Genomic DNA, 13,498 nt, shown 5'->3' with positions numbered 1-13,498 from the left:
CCCCATTAGAAAGTGATATCTGACTGAATCATATCCCTTTTACTGAGAAGTATGAATGCTAGTGTGATGTTTAATTTTATGTGTCAACTTGGCTAGGCCATGGTATCAATTATCTGGTCAAACATCAGTGTAAATGTCCCTGTGAACATACTTTTTAGATGAAGTAGACTTTGTGTAAGCAGGTTACTCTCCTTAATGTTGGTGAGCTTCATCCAATCAGTTGAATGTCTTGAGAGAAGGACCTAGTCACCCTGAGGAAGAAGGAATTTTTCATCCAGACTTTTCAGAGTTGACCTGCGACATCAACCCTTCCAGGGTCTCCAGTTTGCCAGCCTGTTCTGTAGATTTTGGACTTGCCAACCCCCAAAATTTTGCAAGCCACCAATTCTTCAAAAGAAATCTCTCTGTATATATGTGTATATATATATATTGTTGCTGTTCAGGTACCAAGTCATGTCTGACTTTTTGCAACCCCACAGACTGTAGCATGCCAGGCTTCCCTGTCCCTCACTATCTCCCAGAGTATGCCCAAGTTCATGTCTATTGAATTGGTGATGCCATCCAACCACCTCATCCTTTGTCAGCCTCTTCTCCTTCTGCCTTCAATCATTCCCAGCATCAGAGTCTTCTCCAATGAGTCAGATCTTCACATCAGGTGGGCAAAGTATTGGAGTTTCAACTTCAACATTAATGAATATTCAGGACTGATATCCTTTAGGATTTACTGGTTTGATCTCCTTGCTGTACAAGGGACTCTCAAGCGTCTTCTCCAGCACCTCAGTTCAAAAGCATCAATTCTTTGGCACTCTGCCTTCTTTATGGCCCAACTCTCACAACTGTATATGACTACTGGAAATACAAGTATACATAGGTTCTATCTATTCTATCTATTATTGATTATTTCGCTGGAGAACCTTGACAAATGCAGCTAGGTGCAGCTTGAGAGCAAGTCAACTAAGCTTATACCTTTTCTGTCTGTATTTCAATAATAAAATAACCTTGGAAGCACAGTGCTGCTGGGGTAATTATAGATGAGATAGACATCAATTGTTCTTCCCGTTCGATTCTGCTCTTACTGCTAAGACAGAAATCCTTGCAGTGATTCATCTGTTAGATCAAATAACTCCATACCTGGAAATCATGAGTAGATAACAGCAGGGTTCATTAACCATGTATCCCATACCAGAAAATCCAGTTTGAAAGAAATCATTAAGCATCTCATCACTTCACATTTCATTGCCATCTGTTGACAAGCTTCCCTGGTGGTGCAGAGGTTAAAGCATCTGCCTGCAATGTGGGAGACCTGGGTTTGATCCATAGGTCAGGAAGCAACCCACTCCAGTATTCTTGCCTGGAGGATCATGGACAGAGGAGCTTGGTGGGCTATAGTCCACGGGTCGCAAAGAGTCAGACATGGCTGAGCGACTTCACTTTCAATTCATTTCACTTCACATTTCATTACCATCTGTTGACAAGCTATACATAACAGTTGGAAACTCACTGGTATCACACCAAAGTTAACCAGTAACTTCCTAGTTTAGAGACAAATGAGATTTCAGACTCCGGTCTAAGTTGCTTAAACCTCTGACTTCAAAGTACAGAGTTTCCACCAACCACACACAGGCACCATATTGCTGTGACAATTTACTACTTCATAAATTTGTATGGATACTATCTATTTTTGTATGTGCTTTGCACATGTGTCAACCACAATGTGACTTTTTCCTATAGGTTTTTTTACAGATATTGTTAGATTCCAGAAATGAGTGACTTCTAGTTAATGGTCTGTTTTCTCTGTGGTTACTTTCTCCACTCATAAACCCTCTCATACCTCTTCTGCCACCTCTCCATTGTGAGTATTTCCCAACTATGTCTCATTGGACTATTGTTGTTTAACCGTTTCAATATGTTTTGGCTATTCATATGTGAGTTCCAAGATCCCAGAGGCCCTGTATGATCACTGAAAAGTGTATTTGCTGAAGATGATTTAGCAAACCAAGTTGGCATGGGAAGTACACTGTTTAATCATATGGTTGTTTTCTGAAGAGATGTTAAAATAAGCCTTTTCAGTGCTAAGTAAGTCACTTGCCAGTAACTGCTTTCAAATGCAGTAAATATATTTTAGGATAGCCTTGAATCATATTCCAATATAAAGAAATTTTCTCTAATATGAAAGCATTGCTTGAAGTTGAATGATCCTGTATGCAATTCTAATGATAAAGTTATTTTTGAAACTGTTATATGTCCTTTAATTTGAAAACAAAAATCAGTAACATTTAGTTTAAAAAGTATATAATGTCATTTGCTACATACATCTCTAAAAGCACCTGTCATTTTCCCATTGCCTCTTTGTAACAGCCTAGAGTTGGTTCTTAAAAAAATGGACTTCTTAAGGTTGTTTCTGATTTCATGTTTTGTATTTGTTCAGGGAATCCATACTGAAAGATTCAATAAGGGCTATTTCCCTGAGCAACTTCTATACATTAAAACTTTTACTTGGTGCATTGAGTATAAAAGATGTTGCATCAGAGGGGACACTACTAAAAAGTAAATTAAAGTGAATTCTCATTTTTCCATAGGCATGAGGAAGCCCACACCTAGAGTTTCATTATGTCTAACTGACTCATTTTAGCTATTAGTTTTCACCCTCCTCCTCCTACTAAACCTCTGGCCAGGGCTGCCTAATTAACCAATTTGACTTTTCCCCCTTTCCTTTCCTGAGCCTTCTCGCTGGAGCTAATGAGTAGCCACATGTCCAATAGGTAGGCAGCAGGAGGGAGGAAATGAGTAATCAGCCTCATGAAGAGCAGATCTTGTCTCTCCGCTCTCTTTCATAGTCTGGTCAAATGGAATAAAGGACTTCAAGTCGCAAAAGTTTAGCAATTAATTCAGCATTTGCAGAAAGTTTCTACATTTTCAGAGTTTTTAGCTTTGGAAAACTTCTCAGTGTGTGCTGTTCTTTTTTCATTTACAGTATTTTTCTCTTTGAGCCTGGAAAATGCCTATTTATCACCACAGTCCCATCGAAGGCATTAGCTGAGCGTCTCCCAGACACGCCAGCATAGAGTTCACTCCACGTGTCCCAGCGTGTGGGTGTTCCATGCACAGGTTTCCATTTCACGAAAGTGTAATGACTGCCCACCTCGTGGAAGGCATTACAGCACTCACCACATTGTGGTTTTAATTTCTTTTTAGTAAAAGTCTAGTAAAGCACTATCCAAAAAGAAGCAAAAAATCTTACCATTGCAGATGGATGAATTTTCTAAAAGTGAACACACTTGTGTAAGCAGCACTTGTATCAACAAAGGAGCCACTGTTAGCAACCCAGAAATTCCTCTAGTCACTAACCAACTCCTTTTCTCAAAGGCAACACAGCCTTAACTTTTTCCATTAATTAGTTTCACTTATTTTTGAGCTTTATATAAAGTATGTATTGTTCAATATCATTTTTTTTTTTTGCTCAAAATGCTATTTGTAACCTTCATGAGTATGGCTTGATTTTTTTTTCATTGCTGAATAGTATACTATTTATTGTGCAATGATTTTATTTGTGTTTCTAGTAGTTGGGCATTTAGATTGTTTTAATTTTTTTGACTGTGGCAAATAATGCTGTTATGAACATCACTGTACAAATCATTAGGTACATATATGTCTACATGTCTGCATGGTATACACTTAGGAGTAGAATTTCTGAGGTATCATGCATACTGTAGTAGAAACTGCCTTATGCTTTTGCAGAATGTTAATTTATATTTGCCAGACAGTATATGAAAGCTCTACTTCTCCAGATTACATGCTCAACAATACTCGCTTTTCTCCTTTTAATTTTAGCCATCCTTCTGTGTGTGCATAAGATGGTATATGTGTGTGGTTTTCGCATTTCATTTCTGTGCACACTAACAAAGTTGAGTAGTTTTTCTTTATGTATATCAGCCATTTGGTAAAGCCTTTGTTTGTTTGTATACAAATGAATGTTGACAGTAGTGGCATGCTTTTACTCTGCTGAGAACATCCTGGGCTACTTCCATTTTTCTACGTATGGATAATTCAGGGGGTTATATTTTTAATGTTAAACAATATTTATCTTTCTAGAATATGCACATTTTTTCTATGATGTGTTATCCATTTAAAGCATTGCAATATTTAATGTTAACACTTGTTTTAACATTTTTGCACCTAAATTCATATGAGAGAATGGCTGCTACACTTCTGCAATATGATGGTCCAGCTTTCATAGTACCATCTTGATTACCTATAAATGCTTCTATTGTTTCTCTATTTTTTTTTTTCTGTTATATCCCTTGAACCTGTGCTAATTGCAATTGAATATAAGACTTTGCAGAGGACTTGCAGTGATGCTATTTTCTCTAGATGACTCCTTTTAGTTTCTGATGGGCAGGTACATAGACTTCTCAGGTGGCTCAATGGTAAAGAACCCACCTGGCAATGCAGGAGGTACGGGAGACCTGGGTTTGAAACCTGGGTCGGGAAGATCCCCTGGAGGAGGAAATGGCACCCCACTCCAGTCCTCTTGCCTAGAGAATCCCATGGACAGAGGAGCCTGGTGGGCTACAGTCCATGGGGTCACAAAGAGTCAGACACAACTTAGCAACTAAGCAGGAACAGGAGGCAGGTAGATGGAGACTAGATAACATTAGTACTCAGCGTTCTATCTGATTTTAGGCTGGATTGCACTCTTTCTAAGGTCTGATATACATAAGTCCCGTCTTGATTCCAGAATGTACCAACTGGAAGCCTGACTTGTTCACCAAGAACTATCCATGTTGAAGTTCAGCTTTTAGCTATTCATTATTGAGAACTGTGAGCATCTTGCATAGCTTTTCAGCCCCTTTGGAATATATATTTTGCTAAATTTTTCTGTTTCTTGGCCTGAACCACTTCATGACAAGCGGTCAGCTATTGGGCTCATTCTCTGTGCTTTGTTCTCCTCTAGGATCTTGAGTTCCCAATCACTGGGCATTTTGTAGCCCTGAATACCATTTGTCTCCTCCAATTCTAAAGACTATCAAATGCTCTACTCAATATTCAGCTAGAGCTAATACTTCTCAGCCTTTCTTTCCACCCCTTTTATGAACTGACAAATGTCTTGATGGAAACATGATATAGAATATATGGCTCACACTAATGAAAATGTCTTCTTCCAGGAATATTAGTCGATTAAGTCCTGGCTGCCTTGGTAGCTCTCAGACACCTTTACACAGATTTTTTTTTTCCTTAATCCAGCTGATTAAGCTGTTTTTTAATAGGAAGATTCTTCTGCTGCAAGCTAGTCCATTACAACCTGAATCAGACTTAACAATTAAGATTTGAAAGAAGAGCATCATTTCTGTGTCACTTATTAGTTATGTTCTTTCCTCCAAAACTTAATTTCTACTTTTTAAGGCTTCATAAAGCTTTAGGCAATCAGAAAGCTCTTTCAAGCCTATATTTTAATGATCTGGAAGTCCTACCAGACCCTAGAAATTCTAGTGTGTACCAAATATCTCTCCGTGTATGAGTAGATTCAGAATGGCATTCAGCTTTTTTTAAAGATACCTCCATGAATTCTAGTCAACAGCCTTCAAACAGAAGCACGTCCATAGTAAACATACACATGTGCACACAGACACACTCCTTAAGTACAGACATGTTCTATATCTTGACAACCCTTCTGAACAACTAAGAACAGAGAATGCCTGTGTTTGTAGATCACATGGGAATTTCAAAGCAATAAACTAAATGACAGTTCCCAGAGCCCACTTGCCCCACCCTCCAGGAATCTCCCTGCTCTCCTTCTCACCAGGGGCTCCCCTGAGCATTCCTCTTCTATTCAAAGTTGTTGTTGTTCATTTGTTGAGTCATGTCCAACTCTGAAACCCCATAGACTATAGCACACAGGCTCCCCTGTCCTTCACTATATCCTGGAATTTGCTCTAATTTATGTCCAATGAGTCGGGGATGCCATCCAACCATCTCATTCTCTGCCATCCCCTTTTTCTTTTGCCTTCAGTCTTTCCAAGCATCAGAGTCTTTTCCAGTGAGTCAGCTCTTTGCATCAGGTGGCCAAACTATTGGAGCTCCAGCTTCAGCACCAGTCCTCCCAGTAAATATTCAGAGTTAATTTCCTTTAGGATTGACTGGTTTGATCTCCTTACAGTCCAGGGGATTCTCAAGAGTTTTATCCAGCACCACAATTTGAAAGCATCAGTTCTGTGGTGCTCAGCCTTCTTTATGATCGAACTCTTACACTGGAATTCAAAGTTAAACACAAACAAAACAATTTTCCACAGAGGAAACACAATACTGGAAAACACAGCCTCACACACTAAAAAGATAACTTTCTACATTGTTATGCAGAGCTGTTTCACTCCTCTGTTTCTGGAATCTCAATTTCACAATAGAATCCTTACTTTAATCTAACTTAAATTTCCATTAAAGTTTTATTGCCTCCTCCCAACTTCCAAAACAAAGAGCAGTCTACTCTCAAAGGTAAATTCAAGTCTCCACTTTCAGGAAAACATTTTTAATATTTAAAGCACAACTCCTGTCCTAGTAAATTTAAAAGGCAATTTTCCCACTCCTGGACATTACAATGTCAGTATAACTCAGATCTACTCTGAACCAGGGCATCCCATTGCATCATAGGTTTAGATGATGGAGAATAAAGGAAATACAATAATCTCACCCGAGACACTAAGTGGATGCTCATGTGTTCCCTGCAGGTCACCTGTGCCACCAGCACTCAATCCAGACAGAGCCTGGAACTCAGTCAGTTCAGTTCAGTTCAGTTCAGTCGCTCAGTCATGTCCGACTCTTTGCAACCCCTGAAACGCAGCACGCCAGGCCTCCCTGTCCATCACCAACTCCGAACTCAGTAGGATTTTCTTAAGTGAGAAAAATAAGGCAGGAGCTCAGAATTATTTTGCAAATATATGCTCTTTCCACAGCACCCAGTTATAAACTTTGGCCTCTGCCCTGGTATGTGCTCAGACAAACACACATACAAAGGACCTGAAGGCTGATTGGTTTTTCAGTAACCTTGTTCCTTTGTTCCCTCTGAGCAAAGCTGGTTGATTCAATGCCCCAGAATCACAGTCCAGGTCAGAAACGGCTGTTTGACAGTAATTAGGTATCAGGATGCAAAAGGCCATTCAGCAGGCTGGAGGCTCAGGAATTGACTCTATTTAGTCACGCTCTCAAATCAAGGAAAAATCCCTGCAGCTATGTTGTTTTCATACGAATTGACAAGGATAAATAATTAAGAGGACATAATTAAGTACCTGGCTGAAAAAAGGAGAAAAAAAAAAAAGAGAGAGAGAGATTTCTGTAGGGGCCTCCAGTGTTGACAAGTAGGAAAAACAAAGCTCCCTGGTGCATGCACTAATGTCTACATACTCCTATTTCCTCAATGTAGAGTGTTTTAGCAAGCAGCAAAACTGACTGTTCATTTTTTATTGTTTTTAATGTTAAAGTATACTGGCATATAGTTGATTTACAATGTTTAGCTGGTTTCAGGTATACAGCAAAGTGACTGAGTTATGCATATACATATATCTTCTGCTTCAGATTTTTTTTCCATTATAGTTCATGACAAGATATTGAGTAGAGCTCTCTGTGCTATACAGTAGGTCCTTGTTTGTTATATATAACATATAATAGTGTGTATATGTTAATCCTAAACTACTAATTTATCCCTCTCCCCCTCTCAGCCACCTTTCCCCTTTGGTAACCATAAGTTTGTTTTCTGTGTCTGTGAGTCTGTGTCTGCTTTGTGAATAAGTGTACATGTATCATTTTTAGATTCTACATATAAGTAGTATCATATGATATTTGTCTTTCTCTGACTTTATTTTTTTAATTTTTAAAAGTGTGTAAGTATTATGAGAAACCAAGTAAAATAGTCCTAGGTTGTAAGTAAGAATCATTTCTAGAATCTATCTGCCCTACTTTCCTGTACTTCTAACACAACTTCAGAGGGTAATTTATTTTAAAGAAGTTTTTTTAATATAGTGGGCTCTGGTAACAAGCCGATAGTAGCATAACTTGGTTAACTTAATTTTCTGCAACTATTAATTAAAAGTGGATCAATGCTCTTGCTTTCTTCTGTATTTGGCTTTAGTATACTTATATGATTCCCAGGTGGCTCAGTGATAAAGAATCTGCCTGCTGATGCAGGAGACACAAGTTCCATCCCTGGGTCTGGGACAGCCCCCAGAGGAGGAAACGGCAACCCCCTCCAGTATTCTTGCCTGGAAAGTCCCATGGACAGAAGAGCCTAGTGGGCTATAGTCTATGGGGTAGCAGAGAATCAAACACAACTGAACACACGCCAACAGTATGCTCATATACAGCAAATGAAGCAAGGCCAGGTGACCTCTGCCCTCAGGTGACCAGAAGCAGTCTGCTCTTTCAGATTGCTTTAGTCTGCATGGGCCAGTCCCTGCCCTGTGCTTAAAGAGAGAACTTCCTGCAAACAGATGTTTCCTTTAACCATGGGAGGTAAGAGTTGTGATTCTCTGTTCACTAGGCCCAATATCTTCTAAAATACAAATATGACAAAATAGGTCAAGGTAGACATAGGTTGGTGGTGGTGGTTTAGTCACTAAGTCATGTCCAACTCTTGCGACCCCATGAACTGTAGCCCACCAGGCTCCTCTGTCCATGGGATTTACCAGGTAAGAATACTGAAGTGGGTTGCCATTTCCTTCTCCAGACACAGATTGAAGATAACAAAATGCACTGGCTTTCAAAACCAAATTCCATGAGGGTTCTCAGTCCCTTTGCTGGATCCCCAGGTTGAGAAATCTGGTGTGGGCCCTAGAACTTTCACAACAGTGTGAGAACTTCTTTGGTATGATTGTTCTCCAGTTTGTGGGCTGTTTGCTTGGTTAGACAGCATATTAATAAGCAAAGACATTATTTTGCTGACAAAGATCTGTATAGTCAAATCTATGGTTTTTCCAGGAGTCATGTATGGATGTGAGTTGGACCATAAAGAAAGCTGTGTGTGTGTGCGTGCCAAGTCTCTTCAGTAGTGTCCGACTCTTTGCGACCCCATGGACTGTAGTCCACCAGGCTCTTCTGTCCAGGGGATTCTCCAGGCAAGAACACTGCCATGCCCTTCTCCGAAGAAAGCTGAGTACCAAAGAACTGATGCTTTTGAACTGTGGTGTTGGAGAAGGCTCTTGAGAATCCTTTGGACTGCAAGGAGATCAAACTAGTCAATCCTAAAGGAAATCAGCCCCAAGTACTCATTGGAAGGACTGATGCTGAAGCTGAAGCACCAATACTTTGGCCACCTGATGGAAGAACTGACTCATTGGAAAAGACCCTGATGCTGGGAAAGATTGAAGGCAGGAGGAGAAAAGGGTGACAGAGGGTGAGATGGTTGGATGGCATTAGCGACTCGATGGACATGACTTTGAACTCTTCCAGAAGTTGGTGATGCACAGGGAGGCCTGCTGAGCTGCTGTCCATGGGGTAACAAACAGTTAGACACAATTGAATGATTGAACTGAACTGAAAGATAACAGTCATCCAAATAACCAGAGGTAACTGAAAGCTATTCCTTTGCAATAGTTTTGATAATTCATGAATGCAAAGTGATTGGTATGCTAAAAAGAGAACAGGATTTTTAAGATAAACAATTGTGACCAGAAATACTGGAATCCATGACTTGGAGGTATGGCCATGTTGAGGATGCTGAGGGCAGTGTTCAGATTAAAGAGTAAATTGACTTTTTTCTTCATTAAATGTAATTCAATATGCATTTCATGGTTAACCTCTGAAACTCTTGGGCAACCCCAATTAAGTCCCCATTTGGCATCATGCTTCACAGTCTGCAAATTTTCCCTACCAACAAGCACAATGGTCAGATACTTCCTCGAACTTATACTGTGGTTGGCCTTGCTAACCAAAATACAAATCTCAGCCATTTTAACTTTGTGCAGTTTAGATCAGTGATAGCAATTACTATTTAGAGCACAAAGGGACTGCTGCCCAGAGAATTCTTTTGAAAAGAATCCTAAGACCAAATCAGAAATCAGTAAGTAAAATCATTTTGGCAACAGATTCTATGGGTAGAGGAAGAAAAAGTGCCACCATGAACAGCACATATTTTCCATCCCAAATCTGTAGAGTTACTTATTAACAGATGTTTGGAATCATCCAAAGAAGTACATATTTTTAAATAGGCCAGCAAATAGCAATCTTTTGAGCAAGTATAAGTTCAGTAAGTAAGTAAGTAAATGCTGTTTATTTACTTGCTGCTGTTGTTTAGTCACTAAGTCCATGTCTGATTCTTTGGTGACCCCATGGACTGTAGCTCACCAGGCTCCTCTGTCCATGGGATTTCCCAGGCAAGAGTACTGGTGTGGGATGCCACTTCCTTCTCCAGGGGGTCTTCCTGACTCAGGGATTGAATCCACATCTCCTGCACTGGCAAGCAGGTTCTCTACCAGTGAGCCACCAGGAGAGCCCTTATTTATTTACGTATTTTTAACTTTTCTTAAAAGAACAAAAGGCAATAAATGTTCAGACTATAATTCTATTGGATGCAATAGTCTACTTGTTGAGGACAAGTTTAGCAAACTAAAAATAGTAATTAAGTATTATAATTTGCTATGTCTACTTGTTTTCATTTAAAATTGTTTACATAAGGTAATATGTATATGGGCTTCCCTCGTAGCTCAGTCAGTAAAGAATCTGTCTGCAATACAGGAGATCTGAGTTCAGTTCCTGGGTCAGGAAGATCCCCTGGGGAAGGAAATGGCAACCCACTCCAGTATTCTTTTTAGGAGAATCCCATGGACAGAGGAGCCTGATGGGCTACAGTCCCTGGGGTTGCAAAAGTCGGACAAAACTTAGCAACTAAAGCACCACCAATATGTATATTTTTCCATATTTGGAAGGATCTAGCAGGGTCATTTTCACTTTCATGCATTGGAGAAGGAAATGGCAACCCACTTCAGTATTCTTGACTGGAGAATCCCAGGGACGGAGGAGCCTGGTGGGCTGTCATCTATGGGATTGCACAAAGTCAGACACGACTGAAGCGACTTAGCAGCAGCAGGGTCAAGGCAATCAATGTTTTAAAAACTGAATTTGCACATTTGTGCCAATCAGTGACCCTAGAATCACTTAAATGAAAATATCAATTTGTTTTCTCTGCAGGTAGCAGTTAAGAGAATAAAGCAAATGAATAAACTCTTAGTAGGATACCTATTAAGCATTTAAACACTGAAGCTGTTTCCCATTGACATGATGGCATTCTATAACAAATTTGATGATTCTACTTAATTAAACCAAACACATATGTTAATTTTTATAACAATTTCCTAAGTTTTCTTTCCTTCAAAGTCATCTTTTATGTTATGGTTTGAAAAATAAATTACTGTTCTGAATAAAAAATAGGGCAAGAAATAAAATACATTTAATGATTTGCTACATAATACACAGTAAGTATGAAAATACCTCTACTTAATGTGGCTTAAAAGTAAGAGCTTCCACTTAGAAAAAGCTTTGCAATAATTAAGCAGAGCAAGCATCACTACTTAATTACATGAAAAAAAATGAAAGGAATTATAATGAATAGGAAGAGATTATGAATATTTAACCACCATTATATTTTCTCTGAAGCAATTTTCTGAACACATGTTTAGTATGTGATCTTGAAATTCAGAACTAAGGCATCTTCCTTCTGTCTACATACATTTATTATTATTATTTTATTAGGTGCAATAAGATAGATGATTCCTTGGCACAGAATTTTTATATATTAAATAAAAATATGTATGCATATGCATGTATACTAAAAATTTTTTAAATCAACTAGTTATAATTAACAAAGTTAGTTTCAGTATTTATCTTTGTAGTTAGGGGAGCTTTGATAAACTGAGCTTAATTGGGAGCACAGAAAATAAGCATTAGTGCTCTCAAATAGTATGCAATCATTTATGAAAATATCTTCATAGTAGCATCTCCTTTATCCCTCATTTGAGAGAATACTTATGCCACAACAGTTAGCTGCTAGGTATTTGCATGTGAGGTTATTCAACCCCCTACAATCTACGTAAAGTAATGCATAAACTATGTATTTTATATATATAGTTTATGTATATATTTTCTATACATAGTTCATACAATAATTTTTATAACCAAGTACATTTATTAATATAGTAGGTGTTGTACAAAATTATATACTAAATACAACTATTGCAATTTAGATTGAACAAAGTGAAGCTGGACTGCAAATGAGGGATATTTGTCCCTGAGCACCCTACTCCAGTACTCTTGCCTGGAGAATCCCATAGATGGAGGAGCCTGGAAGGCTGCAGTCCATGGGGTTGCTGAGGGTTGGACACAACTGATCGACTTCACTTTCACTTCTTCACTCATATTTTAAGTACCATAGATTTGAGTTTCATTTCATTGAGGAGACATACAGAAAGTTCACCCTGAGTTAAGAGTCAAAAATCTATTGAAATCACCTCTTTCCTGCGGTTTTAACTTAGGCTACGTAAACTTGTTCCCAGTTTTCTTACCTTTCATGTGATAATTATACTATTTACCTCTCAATATAGACGTGATAATTAGTTGAAGTGTTTTTTGGAAAATATTTGCCATACTTCATAATTTAGTTTTTATATTCTTGGCAGAGATAGCATCAGGATACAAAATAAAAAGTAGCTACTTTAAGACCAGTGGGTCTCATAATCAGAAAATCTTGTTTGTATAGGTCACATGACTATCTTTTTATTTGACCAAGCAAAGATTTTTAAAATTAAAAGTATGTGTGTATGCATCAGTCATGTCTGACTCTTTGGGATCCCATAGACTGTAGCCTGCCAGGATCTTATGTCCATAGCATTTTTCAGGCAAGAATACTGGAGTGTGTTGCCATTTTCCCCCTCTAGGGTATCTTCCCAACCCAGGGAACCTGCATCTCCTGTGTCTCTTCTATTATAGGTGGATTCTTTACCTGCTGAGCCATCAGGGAAGCCTAAAAGTGTGGTCAGCCTCAAAACAAATACAGTCATATTCATTCATATTAAAAACTTGTAGGTCTTGTTTTCTCATAGTTTATTACTGATCAAGTCAACGATACTATTCGTACTCAGTGGAGCCCTTTGAGGTGGGTCTGGATCACTTTAGCTGAGGAGTGCACCTTGGCTGAGATTCTCATTGTTCTCATAAGCTATTTCATAAAAGTGTGCTCTTGTCGACTGAAAAAAATACACAGCCTAAATTTTGAGAATTATGTTTTAATGAGTGGACTTAGGCCCAGGATGAAGCATTCCAGATAATTCAGAAAGACTGCACCAAAGAGGAAGAGCAAGGAAGCTAAGATATATAGGAATATTTGACACAAAACTAGGGAATCAGAACTTTAAAAGATTACTGTCAATAAAAGAAAACCAGACATCTCAAATTCAGGAAGTGAAGTGAAGTGTTAATCACTCAGTCCTGTCTGATTCTTTGTGAGCCCACAAAGGCTCAC

This window comes from Oryx dammah, unplaced genomic scaffold (assembly GCF_014754425.2).
Source record: "Oryx dammah isolate SB20612 unplaced genomic scaffold, SCBI_Odam_1.1 HiC_scaffold_2, whole genome shotgun sequence".
Taxonomy (NCBI): Eukaryota; Metazoa; Chordata; class Mammalia; order Artiodactyla; family Bovidae; genus Oryx; species Oryx dammah.
The sequence above is the reverse complement of the archived record's forward strand: the minus strand, read 5'-3'. Positions refer to the sequence as shown.